Raw genomic sequence first — 21,109 nt, forward strand, 5'->3', positions numbered from 1 at the left:
CTAGTAGTGGTAGTGGAAGGGAGAAGGTAAAACAGCACTTTTGGGCATTGGCGAAGGACATGGGAGTACAGACAAGGCAGGCCTTCTTCCGCTTTTGGCAACAGAGATTAGAGCTTCTTTGTCTCTTTGTGCAGTGCCATATAAATTTGTAAGTCTAGGCAACCTACCAACTTCATGGAGGCAGGGAGGCTTACAATTAAAGAGCTCAGATTATTCTTGATAGGATCCATGGACTGTATCGCTAACTTGCATATTAGTTTCCAAAAAAATAGAGATAGAAAGTATGAACAGTGTCTTCAGCCAAAAAAATCAAAGAGACTACTGATAGACATTGAGAAATTATACTGCAAATATTCCAGATAGCCTTAGATCAGACCAGTGATGATTGGTTACAACAGAATGAATCTGCAGTGTACTGCTCTCAATTCAGTGGAGTTTTTCTTTGTTTTTTGTCAGATGACTCTAAACCTAAATGCAGGTTTTTGTATGTAGATTTTAATCTTTATATGGGCCAAGACTGGCTTTCTGACAGGTACCTTAGTTGCCGTCTGAGACTGCTTTGTGCCAACATAATGGAGTACAGAACTTTTGCTTACTTTAAGCCTATTGATCTAGGTCCTCAATTCCTTCTTAATGTTTCTTTCATTAATCTAAAAAAAGACATGGATAATCTAACTTTTATTGCAGAAGATCTTTATGAATTATTCTAGCAAGTACTCAGAGGAATGCAAAGCAGCAACTAAAAGTATCTTAAAGTTTGTGACCTGAGTCCTATTAAATGTATGCATGCATAGCTACAGAATTAGTACACAAGTCTGTAGAGAGCACTGTGAGCTTAATCTTTGTGTTGGGCCAAAACCATTTTTAGACTAGTAGAAGGTGAGCACTTCTTCTGCCTTCCACTTCTGCTGCCTACAGCCTGACTTTTTAGAGAGCAGTTTCAGGAAAGTTGCTTCTGTGGGGCCACAAAGTGGAGCAACTCCTCAGGGCTTCCCCTCTCTGTACCCTTGTGAACAGGGAGGTTGCTCCATGCTTTGCTGTCCTACTCTAGGTAAAATCCATTTTTCTATTTGAAAAAATTACGCTCTCACTAAAAAGCAAAACTGTATCCAATATAATAGAAATAATAACAGAAAGAGTTACATGTGGCTTAGTGAACTGCTGAGAAGCTCTTAGTATTTCACTTCTTGCTACAAGGTATGTTGACTTTTTTCTTATTCAGTGGTCTCTTGGACAAGATTCCATTTGGTAGATGCTACCACATTCTTTGAATCACTTGAGTCTCTGCCACCATTTACTTAAGAGACAGATAATGGTATGTAACATTTTTCTTACAGTATGAAATGTCTTTAGTATAAGCAATTGCTGTTTTTTCTTTCACAGAAGTCAGCGCAGAAACATAGAATATGCTGAATTTGAAGGGACCCATCAGGATTGTGATTAGCTGCTTTGAAATAAGCCAGATTTATTTATTGTATTCTTTTTTGGCACTTGGTACTGCTCACAAAATGCTGATGGTGAGAGTTAATATCAAGGCCCAGAACTGACATTAAAGTGACTTTAAAAAAAAAAAAAAAAAAAAAAAATTGCCAATGACTGCACACAATATCCATAATATAGTTCTTTGAAAAGTTGCACTGTGAACGTACCGGTAAAATTAATAAAAAATATTAAGTAGATTATATGTGCGCTCACTGGTAGTCTTCAGGAAAAACATGGGGAAATCATTATTTTATTGAGGTTGGTTTTTAAAAAGTAATTGATAAGTTACATCAGAAAAAAACATTCAAAAATTTCCTAATTCCCTAATGGCAAATTGAAAAACATAACACCTACTTCAAAAGAGTTGTCAGACCAATTATTAGTTTCTAGACTCCATTCTCTTGGAGGAACATGTGAATGACATTAAGCTAACAAATAACGTATGTACCTATTATGGAAAAAAATGGTTTACAGGCAGGTCCTTTGGGTGAAATGTGGAAGGATTCCAAAATAAAATTGGACAGTACATTTGGGACCCTTTGCCACTACTTTGCATAGATATATTCTTGTAGCAAAATGCCTTCCTGGACAGTTCAAACCTCTCTTCAAGGGCAGTTATGCTGTGGTAAAAAAAGCAGCATCACAAAATTGGATGTTTTAGAGTCTAGGACCAAAAATACAGCTGCTCATCAGCCATGGTTTCAAGCTGAGAATGACTGCAGGAGTGGTGGTGACCCAACTTCTGCTTCAGTTGGGAGCATATCCCTTGTCCTTTAACCACTTCAGGCATGGCCTGGAGAGTGTCTTAAATCAGCTGAGTTGATGCTGCTGCAAGAATTTCTTCACTGTCTCACTGAAGGATGTGATCCACAGTTTAGAGGTGTAGACAGCTGAGATGAAAAGGGATCTAGAAATTCAGACATTTTTATTCATGTGCATTTCTAGCCATGATTTCTGTATTAAAACTACTGGAAGAAACAAAATAATGAAGTCCGGTTTGTTTATTATTTTTACCTCGTAAAAGGAAAACTGACATTTTCTCTGTATAGTAATTTTTCTCACCTGGGATCAGATCCTGTCAAAATTTCTCTGATAGTTGTCTCATGACCCAGCAGTATATTTGGATGACTGTACAGGTAATAAAATAAAAAACTCCTGTGTTTCCATTTCTTCAAAGCCTAATTATGGTTACATATGTCTTATGCTGTGTATCTCTGGCTGTGAGTATGCAGAGCAACACATGCTCTCTTACCTTTCTGGGGAAAGAAAACCTATGAAGTACCTGAAAGGATAAAAAATATGTACGCTGCAAGAAGTCCATGTGGGAGTAGAGATAGCATGAATTTAATAAGCCATGGAGATTTTTCATAGTAAGTAATTTAAAATTACTGCGCTTTTGAAAGAATGAAGGCATTAGTCATGCAATGTCATGCTTTTAATGATATTTTTATTTTGGTAAAAATATTTAATCTGCTAGATTGTGCAGGTCTTTGTTGGGTCAACATTCGAAATGTTTTCACCCAAATATTTATTATGCTTTTTAATGGATATCCTGGTTTTTAATATGTAATAGACTTCATCTGTTATATGGTTAAAAATACTTATTTCATTTGCATAATTTTGAATTAATCTTACTTAGAAAATCTGTAAGGAATCATTAATTTTTATTGCTGGATTTTTTTCCCCCAATAATGAATCTCTTCACAATACAGGCTGCTCATTCTCCTCTGTCTCGTGTTCGTTGTAGAAAAGACAGGGCTATTTTTAACATTTACACAGTCTAGATAGATGATTCCTCATTCTGTGTGGTTTGAAGCTGAAGCTGTAGAGCCTTTCATAATCATATCCTTTTATTTTTTTATGATTTGCTTGAATTTGATCTCTGTAGCTGATTCCATGCATTGATAATGAAGGCTTGGGTTGCCTGATTCTCAGCATAAATTCAGGCAGACTTCTAGTTTGACAGTGCTCTGTGTTTCGGTACGCATGAAGATACAGAACTGAAATTGCTTTGCTTTCTTTACAAATGACTCAGAGTGTGCTTGTCCTTCCCTAAAATGTTGCCAGCGTGTGAAGGATTTTCAATGAGCAGTGCAATAAGCCGGCATCTGGGAAGGTTTGAGGCTGCTCTGGTATAGCAGTGAACTGTCACACAGATGATCAGGGCTGGAGCCAGCACTCTGTAGCACCGTAGATCATATTGGTCACATACTGGAAGTTTTGTTTATGTAACTTGGTTGCTGTTTAACCTGCTTAAATAGTATTGCCATAATGTGGAGTGGGCTTCCCAGTAGAGGTGAGTCTGTTTTTTATTACTAAACTTCACTGAATTGCTTTGTGCTACGACATTAAGAGTGGATGCTTACATGTTTGGCATTATTTCTATGTGCAGTGCATTTCTATTTTAGTTATTCCAGTGGAAAGGATAATAAAAAAGGCAAGGCATATAATGCATCTTTTTCTTCTCATTTCAGTATTAAAAGTAACTAAATATGTGGCAAGCTCCCTTTCCTTGCTTGCAGAGGGCATCTGTCCAGTAGGTGACTTCCTATGCATTTTAAATGTTTTTTGAATGTCAGTGATGCTGTGTTATTGTTATAGAAAGAAGCTTATTAGCAGTGTGAATAAATACCTCTTACCAGAGCTTGCTTTCTGGCTTGTTAAATCTCTAAGTATAGTTACGATGATGTGTGAAACACAAGAGCTGTCGGATTCTCCAGATAAACTAAAAAAAGTAAAGAATGAAATAAATTGTATACTGGATTTGACATATTACATATGTCTGTCATTGTTAATATAAAAAGTTATGATCTGTCATGCCCAGAACAGCTTCCAGTAATTCATTTACACTGACAGCTTTCTTTGAGAAGGGTATAAAATTACTGTCGCTTCTCCCTAACCAGTTAAATTTGAGATTTAGTGCACCAAGTTTTATTTAAGGGAACAGATAGTGTGCTAAAGGTAGCCTGTGAAGTTCTAGTAGCAAATCTTTAAGCTTGAAAGTATTATCGTAAACTAAACAGACTTTGTATTTGTGTGTTTAAAAAAAGGGGGTTTTATTGAGAATATCACCTCTAGCAGAACAAAAAAAATTAGTTCAGCTGAGTTACTTATTAAGCACTGCTGTTATGCAAATATTGAGTATGATTATATTTGTGTGTGCTGATAGTATTTTTTAATAAAACAAGGAAAGATATTGAAAAAATATTTGTTTTTCTTGCTTGCTATAGAAATGTCTGTGCTTACTGTGTAAAGACTGCTGTGGTTTTGTTTTTTTTTTTTCTTCTGAGGAACTAGGACAGCTCATGCTTTTTCCTGCTAAATATATTTATGAGGCAGCTGTTTTATAGCTTTCAGCTCCAAAGTTATAGATAAGTGTGTATTTGTTTGACAGAAGATTCGAGAATTTCCATTTACTGCCAGTACATGTAAAGCTTGGCTAAGCAGACTGCATCAGGAGCACACACCATTTGTATTAGCCAATCTGTCTTTGCAAGTCCCAGGGCCACTATCTTGCTAGAAGCCACTGTGTGCTTTTAAAAGCATGAAATTAGTTTTATACTGAGCACATAGTTTCTCATTTAGCAGTTCTTTTTATGGTAATGGTCAATTTATGGTTCAGTGCCAGAATTTTGGTGTTCTGTCAAAGCTGATAGCTTCTGCTAAGGTGTTCTTTGGAGATAAAGACAAACAAACAAAATCCAAAACAACACCCCCCAACAAAAATGCAGTTTGTGGTGGGTATCCTAGGGAGATGCAAATAAAAGAAAGTTCTCCCGAATGACCTAACTCTTGACATTGCTGATAGCATTTTGGAATGATTTTGTTGTAGTATTTCAGAAAACATTTGTCATTCATGACATGAAATTATTAAATTAATTGTCACCTTTTTATACTTCATAAGTTTTTTTGTTTGCTCTTTTTTTTCCTGTGATATGTAAAATTGCTATCTCTCAATGCTAATTTTCTCTATGTGCTTATTTAATGATTAAGGTCAAAATGCACTTGAAAAATGTATATGAAGCACCCTAAACATTCAGGATGATTTTTAGATAGCAGCTTTAGAATACCTTACAAGCTTTTCCCTTTCTTTAGGAGTCTATAGAAGTGAAAATAAGTTGTTATTAAAGCCTTTGTAAAACCTTCTTCACAATTCTGATTTGATCCTGAATTAAGCATTTTTAATGATACAATATTTGCTTCTTTACTCAGCTCTGTCTGCAAGGAGCAAAATTTGATGATGCTCTTTTTTTTTTTGTGCAAGATGTTGTTGGCTCTAGAGCTGGTAGTATTTCTTCTAAGTGCTGAGGAGAGATCCTGTTCCACCTACTGTTATGCCTTCCTGGGATAAGAAAAAGCTGGAGGTCATAGTTCCCAGAAGTTAAGAAGTAAATGTAAGCTGGTGTACCTGTTTGTTCTTACTCAGTCATCATGGAGGAGAAGTAGTAGAAGCTATGGAGAAGACTGCCCTTTGTCACAGGCACTTGGAAAGCACAGCAGTCTCCCACTGCAACAAAGCTCCCTTTTCAAAACCATGTTTGGATGCTTCTGTAGTCATGCAAGAGATGCATACTGGCAGCTTAAATATATATTGTTGTCATTTTAGGACCTTTGAGTAAATTTGCTTGCTACTCTTCAGTGTGTGTTTAAAGGTTACCAGGCAGAAAATATTATGAACACTTGGAAAACAATGTGGGTGACATGTTGCTAGCATGGCATATAAAATTTGTTTTATTTCTCTAAGTGCTTGAGCTAGAATGCCTTTCTTTGTTTTTTTATTTTTTTGGTAATTGTTTGTATCATTATGGATATAAGCTTGCCAAATTTCAGTCTGGTTGTTTCTTTGTTCGAAGATGGTTTTTGCAAGGTCCTTTTACCCTTAAAGATCTTGCATTTTCTCCAAGTGCCTTTATTTTATGTTTCCCCTCCTGCCATTTCATATTGGTAGTTCAAGTGAGAGGCAAGATTTGGTGTGTTGTGCTGGACAAAACTACTTCACTTCTGTTGTGGAGCTCTATTGCTTCTGTATCCATTCTCTAGCTGTTTCTGTATCAGATTGTCAGTTATCACATGGCACTGTGATTTTAATTTCTTCTCCTTTGGAAGACATCAGTGTTAAAGTATGGTGATCTGCATTTTGGGAGTTTTCAGGAGGTAGCAGCTTCTCTACTGCCAAGATTACTTTACAAGGAGATTCTGAAGAAAAGGAGACTAAGCTAAAAGGAAAAGAAATTACTGGGGAAGTGGTATGTTGTGAGCAAATCCACGTTAGTCACTTGACTCTGGGGTCCAAGTATAGCTAAGCTCTTGGTGGAAATTTTGAAATTTGCTCTTTTTTTTTTTTTGTGGAGGTCACTGATAAATCCTGCCAGAGGAGCGGAGTGCACTGAGAACTGTAGTTCACTGTAGCAGCCCTGTTGAAGCTTTACTACTGAAGCTCAAGTTTATATGTTTTTTCCTGTCTGTAGGTTAAAGAGCCAGAGATGTTCTGGAGGTCTCACCCAGAATGTTCAGCCAAGAAATTTTTTTTTTTTAATACACTTTCTGTTCTGTTGGATTTTGAGCAGTGCTCATAACATGACTCTGAAGGGAAAATGAGTAACTTCCCTCTTTCACATATGCTTTTTTGTTCCTGTGAGGATGTTTTTTTAAATTATTTTTCAGTTGGAAGTGAGGAAAGCTGAGTGTGTTTTGATCTCCAGTGGTGTAAGGAGAGAGTACTTTTGTATTGACACCAGCAGTCAGGGCAGATGAAAGGCTGAATTCCTTAGCCTTGGGTAGGTTCAAAACCTACACTGAAGTGTTTGTGACTCTGACTGAGCAGTGCCGATTTTGGGAGGAGATTACTACTCTGTGAATAGAGGAATACAGCTTCCTTAAGGCTTGAGGCTTTAAAATTCATATAGTGTGCTACAGGAGCTACTTGGGGAAAGGGAGATGACTCTGAAAGATCAGTGAACAAAATCTTCCCTTTAAGCAGCTTGTGAAACTGGCAGACTTTGGGCAAGATTTTGTGTTATGATGCATTTGGTAATACCACTTGTTAGTGTATGGGTTACTCTGGATGGTGTAGGAGATCTGTGTTCAGATCACCTGTGTTCAGGTGATGAAAGGGACTTCGGAGGTTACTGTGGTATATTCAGTTTTGAATTTTTTTCTTGGTTTTGCTAGCTGTTCACATTGCTGCTGTTTATATTTTTTCTGAAGTAGAAAAGACAGGGCAGGTCTCTGGTGTGCATTTCCCTTTTGCTCATTTCAAGCATTCTGTGATGGCAGAAGTTGAAACACAGTGCCTGGATTTGTAACTTCCACCTGGGGGTCTCCATTTACTTCAGGATATTTCATAGTAGGGGTGTAAAGATGAAGGGGAGGTAAGAAATCCATGTAGGGAGTTCTTAAAATTGTCTGTTTTTCTGCTCAAGCTGGATTCAAAATTTTCACACATGTGCGTCTCCTCTGGCTCAGCCTTGAGTGTTTCCAATGATGACATCCTGAGATATTTTTGTGACTGGGCATTTAAATATGAGCAGAAATCGAGGTGCTGTTTTATCAGGTGATCAAACTTAGGTGGAACATGGGAAAAATAAAGAGGTGAGGAAGATTCAGGGGCTTTAGAGTGGCACATCTGGATAAAGAGTCACAGAAATCACTTCATCAAGAAAAAACAGACTAGTTGTAAAGGACAGAAGACTATTGTTAGGAATTGCAGTTCATGTATTGTGGCCATGTTTGTTAGTGGTACCATTTGAGCCTGATGCATCTCTAGTAAGGTTCTGAATAGTAAAAATTGATCTATTAAGTAATCATTGTAGTGGCTTCTTTTTAAGGAAACACAAACAGCACGTAGCTCCTGTGTACTCAGTTTACTTCTGAAAATAAGATTTAAGCTTCTCAGTCACTTTGGCTGCTGAGTTAAGGATGAGACTTAGAGAAAAGCCAAAGCTGAAACATCAGGAGTGTATTGATTGGGGACTAAATCTTTATGAAAACAGCCTCAGGTTTTGGGTATTTTAAATATGGTTATAAAGAATGGAAAGTGGTATAGTTCCAGATTTGTTCTTGGTAGCTATTGGCAGAAACAAGGACAAATCTGGCAGAAACAAATAAAAATATTGTTGTCCTTTTATTTTGTCAGTTACAAACATTTACTCGTTTTAATAATTCACCCTATCTAATAAGTATTTCCCCTTCAAGGGAAAATTGTCTTTTCTTTCAATCTTCCTCCAAACAAACTACGCAACTTTGTTTCAGAAACTTTCAGACTACCTTTGCAGAAAAAAGATTTGAGTTGATATTGTTTGGCTAAGGGTATATTAGACTTCTACTCTGGTTATTAGTTATTGCATGGTATCTATGCTTAATGTGTTTATTTTTTGCTTAAATCCTTGGTAGGTGATGGAATGCCAGGCACATACTTTGCCTTAGACTAAATTCAGTTGTTTTATGGATTTTTACAGTTTTGCTTCAAAAATACTTGTTATGATTATCCAGACATGAAATCAGTAGATGAATTGGATATATAAAGCTATCTGTATTTTTAAAGTATTTCTAATTTATACTGCTTTCCTCATTTGGAACCTTGGTGTTGCTTTGATAGATGGCACACTACCCTGACTGCTTCAAGTCATCCCCTTTGCAAGGTTGATGCAATGCATCAAAGCTGTTTTAACTGCTTTAAATAACCAAGATAAGAATCCTAATCTCAGGAATTGTCATTCATTAATTGAATATCTGCAGAGCAGAGAGCAGGGCTGTGTTGTTCCTGCTGGGTGCAGATGAGCAGTCTGTGAGTCTCCTCCATCCCGTGCCCAGGGTGATCGTTCCCAGAACCGACAGCCGTGCGCTGTGCACGGGGAGCTGCTCCAGCCCCTTTCATGGAGCACCTGCCGAGCCCATTCAACACTGACCCCTCTGTGGCAAAAGCAAACTGCTGGAAGAACACTGGGAGTTTAGAAATACATGGGAGTCTGGGCAAAAAAATGGCAATTTTTATTCTGTCTTGAGTGGTCAAGTACATGTAGCTGGAAATTACATATCCTAAAAAGTGTCAAAATAGCAGCTTTTAGTAGGCAGCTGAGTGATGATAAACAGCAAGGAACTGCTGTGTTATTGTGCTACCTGGCCTGAAATTGAAATCCCTTTATTCAGTATATTATTTTCTAGGCCATCTATTCCATGAACATGCCTACTTTTAATAGAGTTCTTGGATCAGGAGAAATTGTTATGCAAAATCAAGGTTTCAGGAGTTGCATAGCTGGTAGAACAGCCAGTAACAGTGCAGACACACAGAGGAAGGAGCCTTTGAGGAACCATAATCACTTAGAATTTTTTTTCCCCCTTTCTGCTTTTCCCTTTGATGTTGTTGCTGAATGCTAGTGGAACATGATGGTACTGCTGTGGTGTGGACCAATCAGCTGCCAGTGCAAAGCAAACTCTGAAGGGACATCTACCAATTAACTGAAAATAATTATTGTTACACTAATCAAAGCTAACTTGTTACCAAGAAATTTGGAAGTCAGCACATTTGTAAGCCATATATGGTCTAGTGTGACAGTTCTGGTATAAGCAAAGTCAGAATCAGGGCATCAACTGGGGCTCACAGACTGAGGACTGAAGGAATCACCAAGCCTTATCTATTCTACAATACTGGACAAAATAATCTCTAGCATTAATTCCTTTAGGAGACGAAATTGCTTTCCCAAATATGCAAGTATTTGCTGTTAAGTCCAGTAAATCTGCAATTGAACTAGAACACATTATTTAGAGACACATTCAAGTTCGATTTAAGGACTTCAGGATGCAATGGATTTACCTGTTAGGCTGTTGAATTGTTTAAATAAACCTTTACCCTTGCAGTTAATAACTGCATCTTTCTGCCAATTGGAATTTTCTAATTATGTGTTAGGAGGTCCCTTTTCCTCTCTACTATTAAAGAACCTCCATGGTTAGATACATTCTCATAATAAAATGGCAGGGAATCTTGATTTCAAGTCCAACACTGTTTGTGTTAAGGACGCAATTACAAGCAGAGATTGTGTAACATTTGAAAAGGTTATGTGTTACTTTTTTAATAACATGATTATACATCAGTGACTTGCTGATGACTCAGAAGGACAACTTTGCCCCTGCAGTCGTGGACTGTTGGGTCCTGGTGTTTAAAGTCTGCATGACACACTTGTAACTGGAACAAATACTCTTTCAACCAGGAGTGAGTTCATAAAGCTCTCTTTCTTTGCATCAAGTTAGAAGCATGATAGGGATACTGCTCAAGATTTTCTGGGCCTCTGTTGTCTTTTCCTCTCGTTTTTTTCAGCTGGCAGGATCAAGCTTTTCTCTGTGAAAAGAGAATGAAAGGAGAGTAATTTTCCAGTTCCTTGCAAAGCAAAATTCCTTGCTTATGGTATGGGCTGCTTGTTTTGCTCCTTTTTACAGGGTTGGACTCCGTTCCCAAAACTGTATTTTAAATACTGAAAGGCAGCTATGTATCAACTCTGTGTCCACTGCTTGGTACCATCTGGGATGTGAGGGGAACTTTGTCACTCAAAGTTATTCTACCAATTCAAAAAGAAAAAATGCATACTATTTTAGCTTAATATTGATGTAGGGTTTGTACTGGCATAGCTTTATCTGATTTCCTGTACATAATGTTGCCTAATTTTCTTGGTAGTAGTTTCAAAAGCTTTCATTGATCTAAAGCATACCTTCAGTGAAGACAGAAAGTAAAGACTAGAGAATCTAATCAGCTTGTAAAGATACTGTGTATATGATTTACCTGACCGATGTTTCCTTACAGTTTTACCTAGGTTTTAGGGAAAGAATATCTGTAATCTAATAATGTAAATAATTTTGTTGAGTTTTTATCTTTTTTGCATACACTCATGCTCATTAGCCATTGTCTTTTTCTCACTTCATTGTATTGTTTAGAGACAATATCATCCAGAGTTATGTTCAGGCTATTATCCTTGGAATGTCTTTACCTCCTTTGGAGCATGTCCCCAGCAGCTACATCCATCTATCCACAAAGACTTCTTTCTGTACTTTGTGGGAAGAGTGGGAAGCATAGCATAAGCATACTGATTTATTTGGACAACCAGTTCCTTCCCATTTTACCCTTTTACTTGAGGTTAAATGCTTACAGTTGGGTTGCACAGAACTGTCTTGACAAGATGTACTGTTACCAGGCTTGCTCCTAAGCCTGTGACTATAGTACTAGTACTGATCCTTCTAATACTTTACAAGCTGGTATTGAGTATTTCTGATTCCAGGAAGTATGCTGCCAGAATATGGCTTTTTTTTTTTTTTTTTCTTGATACTAAACTTTCTCCCACAGAAGTGGGAATGAAAAGGCTCCACGAATTTGAGTATTGCTTGGAATTTATCTCTGCAGTTTGCTTGAAACTTTCATCTAAGCTCGTCTCTCTTCTGGGTCAGGGTACGTGTACCTGTATTTAAGATTTTGAGTGTGTTGTCCATGAATAAATCCAAAAATAACATGGCTTTAATTAAAGAAGAACATTATTTTGTAGCATTTTCTAAATAAATAAACTAAAACAGAAGTAGAATTCTTTTTTGCACATCACTGAATGTCTGGCAAAGTTGGTCACTACTGGACTGCCTGCTTTTTCTCCTGCTGTGTAAGCTTCCCTCTACTTTCCCCTTCTGAAGCTGAGTTACCTCAGGTTAGTTACTTTTTTTTTCTGAAACATTGTCTTGCACTAACTCTTTTAGTTAAAATTTTATGTAGTCATGTGGTAGTATTTTCTCCCCTTCTCTTAGACTTCTCTTTTAGTCTCAGGGTTTGTAATTTATTTTTCTCTACTGTGAAGTAAAAATTTGGTGTACTTTCCTGTGGCTTATATTCCTATAGCTGCAAAATTAACTGAAGTCTAACTTCGAAGGTTTGATTTTTATTTTTTTTTTCCCTCTGGTAAACAACTATTATTTTTTAATGGGCCTTTTTAATTGAGGTTGCTAGTAACTGCTGAGAAAAAAAAAGCCTTTTTTTTTTTTTTTGTAAATAAGGCATTTATAGAAAGATGAAAATATTTTCCTTGCAAGTTTTCACAAACTTAGTGAGCTTGGATTGGTTCCTCTAAAATGACAACATGTGGAAGTGTTTTTCCTCTTTCATCATCTCTCAGTGACACGTACATCTGAGGCTTCTGATCTTTGGCTTAAACTACTGTTAAATTTTCATTATAAATGTGCCACCTACTGTAGCAAAAGGCCCATCAGCAAATATTTATTAATGTTATCTTGTCCCAGACACATTTGCATAGTAATTTCTTGCTAGATTCCTGTGCTTATGGTTGTCAAATCTACACTGCTTTTTTTCAGCCTCACCATAGGGTATGAAAATGGTAATAAGAATTGGAGGGGATGTGGAGCATAAAGGTTTAATAACATGCCTTGAGAAAAAAAAAAAAAAGAATTGATATGCTGAATTATAATGAAAAATACCTGCCTGAAATGAATGTCCAGTAAGGGAATCTTAAATTCATAGGTACTCTAAGTCTTGATTTCATGATGTAAAAAAAAAAAAAATCAATTGTTCAATATTCACTTAATTATTCAATATAGCCTTGTAGCAAAAATAAAATTTAAACAAAATTTTAGATTATGCAGTAGTTTTTTGTTGTCTTTTTTATAAAAACCATCTTTGGCCTTGTCTTGGCATAGGATTAGTCATGTTCATCTTTACAAACGAGAGGCATTTTGCTTGGAGCTTGTCTTTTGTGTTACCATAATGGAATGAATGATTATTTGTATTGCATATATGTCTTAAGAGCTACAGTTCTATTGTGCTAGACTTGTACAGAATTTTGGAGAAGGCTTATTCCCAAAATTTTTAAATCTACGTTTGAAACATAAGGCATTAGGTCAATAGCACAAACTAGAAGAATAGAGAGGTCCAGGAAAAATTGATTTCCTAAATTTAAATTAGTTTCTTGATGTTTCTCATGAAAGTGGATGCTTGTTTGGCAACACTTGATTGTATCACAGTAGAAAAAATATCTAATATATTAACAAAACAAAAAGAGGAGCTTCCTTAACATTCATCTGTTTTTCTATATTAAATATTAATATTAAATTTATTTGTCCTGTAGGACAGTCTTTGACTTAAGCAGGGTTGTCTTTTTTTTAATTGGGCTAACCATGATGTAGCTGATATGTTAACGAGACAGCTATAAAATTTGGTGGTTTTCCTTACACAAGTAGCTGTTTTCTTTCCATGCCTTGTGAATACAGCTCAGCCATGAGGGCATTTGCTTTTGAAAAGGAAGAATGAGTCAAGGAACCACGCTCAGAAAATGAGTCTGCAGTCTAACAGGCTGTGAAGGAGGAGACAGGGAGCCAGGGGCTCTCTGATCTCTTCCTATCTCAAGTTGTGGTGCATGTTGCAAACACAAAGGTTTCCAGGTCCTCAGTGTTAAATGCAGAGAGTCCAAACTATACTTACTAATTCTTACGCTTCCATTATAGTTCAACAAAAAAATAACTTACTTAAATTTGGAGTTTTTAGCACAGATTTGTAGTGATCATAGTCAGTGTCCTTGCACACTGCCTGCTCCTTTTCATCTCTCTAATGCTGTTAGACATGTTTTGCTCTGGACATTCTGGGATGGTGTTACATGTTCATTTGGTCAATATGCCATTAGATAAATGAAATGCAAGTATCTGAGATAGGCTGTCAAGGATGTTGGAGTGGCTGCTGACAGGGCTCTGTGGCACACTGGATGGCACAGTAATTGGCAGGAGATAGTAGCACAATACTTTTCTTCAGGTCTTTCACCTATTTTTCTGCATTCAAGGGGAAATTGAATTTCCTGGTCATAGATATTACGTTGCCTAAATTCCCTTTTCTTTATTTGATAATTGAATGACCAATTAAATTTTTCTAGGTGAGGGAATAGGTTTTATGTGGAGTAGTCCTGCTTATGAAAAATATAAATGTCATTTTTTTCTTTGGTAAGTGATGATCAGAATGTGTTGTCTGCAGTTCTGTGCAACAGGCCAGGGTATAGGTCTGGCTTCATTCCAGGCAGTGAAGTTGGAGTGTGCTGGGGCAGTGCTTCAGGAAGCATGCTGCTTGCAGGAACAGTGCTCACATTTCCATTGGCTGGACAAGTAGGAACATCAGCTGGAGTCATTAATATTGTTGTCTTTAGGAGTGCCTGTGGCTGATCTGCCTGCTTTCCCAGAATAGGACACTGAAGCCAGTAAATAAGGCAATAAAATATTTCACACCTAATAAATTTCGTAAACCAAAAGCAAATATAATCTAAGCAGTTCTAGGAAGAACACAGTTGTTTCAAATGTTAAGAGATTGAGGTAGTAAAGAAAAGACAAGGATAAGAAAAAGCACTGCTATTTTTATAGGAAGAGGTAAAGATTGTATCTCAGGAAACTTCTGAAATGCTTTAAAATACTTCAGTAATGAAAAAACAGAAAAGAGAAGTAAATCCTAAGCAACATCTGAGAGTAAAAACATTTAAAGTACATGAATGTTACTCAACAAAATAAGTGGCTACAAGAACATATCCCAAGGAGCTATTCAAAATAAGTAGAATAAATCATTACAGAAGAGAAATGTAAAAAAAAAAAAAAAAAAAACCTCAAGTATTGCATGCATCGTATGGAACTGATTCAAAGCCTGTTTCTTCATAACTGGGCTTTTAAGAATCAAGAAGTTCCTTATCTGTTATTTACTACATTAAAAATGTTCAAAGCATGATTTGATTTTTTGTCAGAAATTAATTAATAACCGATTAATTAATTGGTTATTAGTCATTTGTCTAATATATTATATATATGTCTTTATTTTTATCATCATATATCAGGGATATATATGCTTTGACATAGTATGTGGACATGTATCATTAAAAAAGCAACTATAAATAATCCCAGAGTACAAAACTGAGGTGAACAGAGAAGTGATACGCTAGACATCTCAGGAGTGATAAATTATTTTGAGGAATTACAATTTGAGTTGTGTATATTCATAAAAACCAGCACAAATTATTTGGTTCTTATTTCAGTTTATGTCCTATTATGTCCAAGCAGAGGGAGTTTGTAATATGCAAAATTCAGGATAACTAGAGTCTGGCAGGAGTGGAAGAGACAGGCTAGTTGAAGTCACTGAGAGAGATATGCAATACCTGGTCGTCTTTCATAAAGTAGCATTTTACTTTCAGCTATTTAAAATATGACAATTTTTGTAACATTAGCATAAACTACTTAAAAAAAAAATCACTTTTTGGAGGACCATCTGGAAGTGTTTTGAAAGTCAAAGGCCCAAACTTCTGATTCCTGTAAATAATGATGCTTTTCTAGGGTAACCTCAAAATAAAGAGGTTTGCTTGCCAGTTATATGTTGTAGCCATAAATAAAACATAATTTTATTTCTCTTCCAACCAAGAAAAATTACTTGATAATTACTTTTCAGTCTTTCATATGTAAGCTAAATAAGTGCACATAAAATATTCTATCTGTGACATTATATGCTCCTTATCACTGTCATAGCAATTGCTCAGAAATATTTTGAGAATTTTTGTACTTGCAGTTCTTCTCTCCTGTATACAGGAGGGAATTGCAAGGAAGGTTTGAAGAAGGCAAGACATCAAAGTATAGGATGTATTTTAGTGTGGTAGGGGGCTTTAGGTGTAAGAAATTTCAGTGTGTCTCATGCTTGTGGCATTGTGGTGGGGCTTTGGATGTTTGGTTTTTTTCAGCCTCATTAATGGTGACCTTAATGGCCCTTGGCATGCCTTAAAATTATTTCCACTTTTGTCAGCTCATAGTGACTTGGGTATTGCCAGTATTTTGGAGGAGTTTCAGTCCCACATGCTATCAGAAAAACTCCCTCCAGACAGTACTCCTTGTGAACAAAGATGGCTTCAGCTGGGGTACTGGATATTGCTGGCCATTTTTGTGGTGCCTTTTTATGCTGCAGGATGACTAGGATGGTCCTTAGCTGCATTTGTGAAGTTGTGACAGCCTTCCTTGTTTAGTATGTTAGATAAAGGCTGTTCTGCCTTTATTCAAGTGGAACAGATTGCAAAGCTTCTCTGCACAGGTGGAATGTCCTGTGCCTAGATGAAAACCCTGGTTTTGCCATGCTGCCAAAGGAAACCTGTATATCCACTCCTGTGAGCTGAATTTTTTGTCTGGATCATTTGTTTTGAATAGGTGTTTTAATGTTGTGCATGGTTCGCAATCACAAACAGGTTTTTTTTTTTCTTCTGTCTTTTCCAAATATAGCAGTTAAGCAACACCAAATTGCTGAAAATAGAAGCTAGGTAGGCCAATTTGCAGCCATGGCAGGTGTTGCTGTCTATTTCTCAAATGTTTTCTCTGGTGGGTCATTAAGCTTAGCTCAGCAGTGGCTGTTTCAGGGTGTGCACATGATGAGCAGGCACACTGTGCTGTCATTGCTGGTACTTAGTCCCTTTATAGGCAGTACCACGGCTCTGACTTTATTAAAGGGAAGCTGCTCCTGTTTGAAGAGCTCGTGTGTATTTTCAACATTAAAAGATTTGTGATAGGGTGGCCATCAGACAGAAATTTCCTGTGTCAGGGGTGGCAGAAAGTGTGATCTGCTTGTGATAAATCAGTTGATGCTCGCTTTTAGTGGCAGAAGGATTGACAAGGGGGAGGAGGGACTGCTTTGCAAAGAGCCTTAGAAGTTCAATATCTAAACATGAGCTATGCCAAGGCTTGTCATTGTCTGGTGATGAGAGCTCTTCTGCCACTCATCCATGCAGATAGCAAGTTTTGGTGTGTTCAGAGTGCAGGCCTTCCTTCAGGCTGTGCAGTAGAGTGGTCATCATTGGCTTCAGGCCAAGAGAGTTAATTTCTGCACTTCTGTTTAATGAGTTAACATCAACCCTAATGTAGATTTTCATTCTGCCTTAGATGGTTGGTCATAATTATAATATCCAGATGCTGTCTTCCATTATTTGAGCATTATTTTCCCATTCTCCTCAGCAAGCTGTGCATTACCCAGGCTTGATGGGGGTGTTACGTACACTAAGCACAGCCTTACAGCAGTGCGGCCCCACCAGATGCAAGAAGTGGTGCAATAGTCAAAACCAGAACACTGACAGCTTGTAAAGCAAACCAGAAGTTGCACTGCAACCAGGGTAAATATTTGGCTAAAAATGAGCCAGTGTGTAAGGCTGTGCTGTGCTTATTAGCCATATCTGAAAAGAGCTCTGAAGGACAATCCTATTGATTTTGTTCTTATCTTGATGACCTTGTAGGTTGAGTTAATGGTTTCTAAACTCAATTGATGAGTTTGCATGGCAGTTCTGTTTGTCTCCACTCAAGGAGAAAGGGAAGTAGTATAGAGTTGAAAAATAAACTCCTATGATTCTGTTCACTCTCTTAACCTCCAATATGTATCTTAATTTGCATGGATGTCAAATCAATGTAGACATAGTAACTGTATAATCTAGAAAAGACTGAAATGTATTTCATCTGAATTAAATTACTTATTTCTCAAATCTTATGACTTGGAAGTCATCTGGAATTATAATAGGCATCATAACACTTGGCTGATAGATATTCTTAAAGAACCTGGAGTTTGACAAGGATGGGGAAAAAAAAGAGTCTGGTCTTACTGATGTAAAAACCAGGCTGTTTCTCACTGTGGTACTTACACCTGGTGTGGTTTGTAAGGCAGATTACGTTTTTGCCTATCTGCAGATACTTGTACCTGGAGAGGAAGACATTCTTTCGGGACAGTAGGGCTGCAGAGTCATCTCAGGGAATGATCTTTTGATCATAACCACATCATTAACTGATTTAAAAATTGTCACAGCTTCTGAAAATCCAGACATAAAAGCAAGCACGCAGAATTTCATGTAGCTGCTAAGATACATCCTGATTTTCACTTCCCATGTGGCATAGTGAACTTCACCTTCATACATAATGTTGTTAAAACTTGGATGTTTTATAGATGAAGAGGCTGTTGCTCTCTTGTAAATGTTAACTATGAGAGCAGTCTGCATAAGATCAAGAGGCACTAAGGGATAATGTAATTGGAATTTTTCAAACAACGGTATCTGTTTCAAAATGAAGATTCATGATAGAAAAAATATGACAAAATAGATCTCACAGTTTCAGCATAATTAGGATTTTTGCAATTGGTTATTATGGGAATACTTTCTTAAATATTTTACCCTTACCCCTTTGAAAGTTTTGCTGTCAGATGAGCAGGATTTTCATTCTGTGGCTACTTTATTAAGCTCTGATTCCCAAACTTCTAGCTAACAAAGAGGATCAGAGCTGTAATTAGCATTTACTTCTTTTTTTTTTTTTTCTTTCCTGTCCTGATGGAAAGATCCTCAAGTCAATCAAGATAAGGGGAAATTTTGTTAAAGTGTTTTGTTCTTACTAAAAAGTTGAGGAAAAAAAAACCCTAAAAAACTACATAATAATATATAGTTATATAAAATATATATAAAAAGTAAAATAAGGTGGGGGAATCCACTTCATTTGATATAGATTTAAATTACATAAATAAATCTGCTCTTGATAACTTGCACATTAGTATTCTCTTCAGCAAGGTGGTTAAGGCTGCTTAAGTATGACCTCTGCCCAGGCAAGGAAAAAAATAAAAAAAAAACAAATTTAGAGAAGGTATAAAGGGGAAATAGGATTTGTATTTTTACAGGTGTTGTTTTTTTTTTTTTTTTTCAGGTCAAGTAAAATTAATGATAATATGTACAAAAATTCCATCTACTGTGCCCAGTATTAAAGCTCTGTTTTAACAATATTGACAAGTAAAGCCTTGACCTCTATATGTTACTGAGAAGAAATCTTTGAAATAGTCTTAGCAACATCCACTTGATTTATTATTTGACGATGTCTGAGCAGGAAGATATGTTCATGTTTTAAGGTAGATTCTTGTATTAATGAGCTGGTCTCTCATTTCCTGAGCCAGTATTGTTTAGCACAAAATTTTTATGCTGCCTTTTTCTTTCTCATTTAAGTACCAGTACTGCTAATTCTCCACTGCACAGAAAAGGGTTTAAAGCAGCTGTAGACCTCTTGGCTGAGAATTTATTACTGTCTGTCTTTTTATCTTATCATGTAACAGAGAGGAAATGATGTTCTGTTCCTTTATGTTAACATGTAACAGAGAGGAGATGATTTAAGTAAAACAGTAGCCAATATTACAGTAATAAAGTTCACATGAAGTAAGGTAGGGAAGATGAAAGAACATGTGTCAGAGTAATGTAATATATTGAAAATTGATAATAACTTTATTCTGGTAAGCTAAATTTCTTCTGGATAGACAACACAAAAATGAGAAGTACAGCATGAATATAGGATCTGGGTTCTTAACTTCTGTTTGTAAAACTAAGGAATATATGTCATAATAAGACCATTCCCAGGTGAGTATTACTGTTTATTCTGCTACAAAAAATGCTTTCTCCGAGGAAGAGGAGCACAGAACATCTGATGTTATATGCTATCACAGCTAGTTATAATAAAAAAGCACTTTTTTGTCAATATTATATGAGAGAACCTGACAAATTGTATGGGGGGTCTTTTTGTTTCCCCTAATGTTTCAGCATCTGAAGATATGAAATTATTTCACATTCACCTTTCCAAACCCTAATATTATATAATAATTTTATTTGAATACAGAAGTGGATTTCCTATGTCACATGGAGCAATGCAGGTATTTTAAAAGCCTCTTAACTGAGTCGCTCTTGAAATTTTTGTATCTTGAATATTTCTAGTCACAGTATTTTGAGTTGTGATCATTTAGTAATAAGAACAATGGATTCTCCATCTCTCAGAATACTCTACAAAGACTGAATTCATTTCACATAGTCTACAGGGATTTTGGCGAGTGGCTGTTAGTAGTATAGATAGCCACTTTTCCTTGTAGATTGACTTAATATAGATTTAATGAGATTTCTTAATAGTATTTTTATGCTCTAGAACTGTATATATAGATCCATCTATTACTAGATAAAACTTGATCTTTAGTGGACTATGCTATGTATAGTGTCTGTGATCTGGAACTTGCTTAAGCAACAAACACTGCATAAACAGTTATGGAAATCATTTCATATGTCTATTTTGAAAAGAGGTGAACAAGAGCTAAATTCTCTGATATAATTGTGTTACATTAATTTAACATGCTTGTGACAAATTTTTTTCACTACATTTTTTTTTTTAAATGTCTTTTTGGTGTCATCAGCTTATATGTGCATACTTATAACATTTATCGCAACATATTCTTGCAAAACTGGTTAATCTTATCAGAGAACAGTCCAGGTTAGAAGGGATCTTGAAAGACCATCTGGTCCAAGCTTTCCAGGGAAGGGAAGTCATGACAAGATTATCTAGCAGCTTGTCCACATCTTGAAACCTCCAGCAATGAGGATTCCATCATGTTCCTGGGGAGGCTGCTGCAGTGAATTCATCTCACTGTAATTTTTTTCCATGTCAAGATGAAGCATCTCCCAGTGTACTTCTTGTACTTCATCTTCTCCATGTGCATCCTCATGGAGAGAGAGCCTCCATGCTCTTTGTGACTGTCCTTTAATTGACAGTACTGAAATTCTGTTATGAGTTCCCACCTAAACCTTCTCTTTTCCTGGGAGAA

At 36.5% G+C, this 21,109-nt stretch overlaps 1 protein-coding gene across 4 annotated transcripts in view; it reads left to right on the forward strand.

Moving 5' to 3' along the window:
• The window catches only part of ZNF385B (zinc finger protein 385B), a 158,616-nt gene that overhangs the window by 37,297 nt on the left and 100,210 nt on the right, over window positions 1-21,109 (forward strand). The window contains exon 1 of one of the 4 annotated variants that reach the window (XM_053948370.1): window positions 4,011-4,018. The exons of the other annotated variants lie outside the window; for them this stretch is intronic. The gene's annotated coding sequence lies outside the window, so the exon portion shown is untranslated. Of the gene's footprint in view, window positions 1-4,010; window positions 4,019-21,109 lie in introns of those variants that run through there. 4 annotated transcript variants of the gene reach the window in all.

This window comes from Vidua chalybeata, chromosome 7 (assembly GCF_026979565.1).
Source record: "Vidua chalybeata isolate OUT-0048 chromosome 7, bVidCha1 merged haplotype, whole genome shotgun sequence".
NCBI classification, from domain to species: Eukaryota; Metazoa; Chordata; class Aves; order Passeriformes; family Viduidae; genus Vidua; species Vidua chalybeata.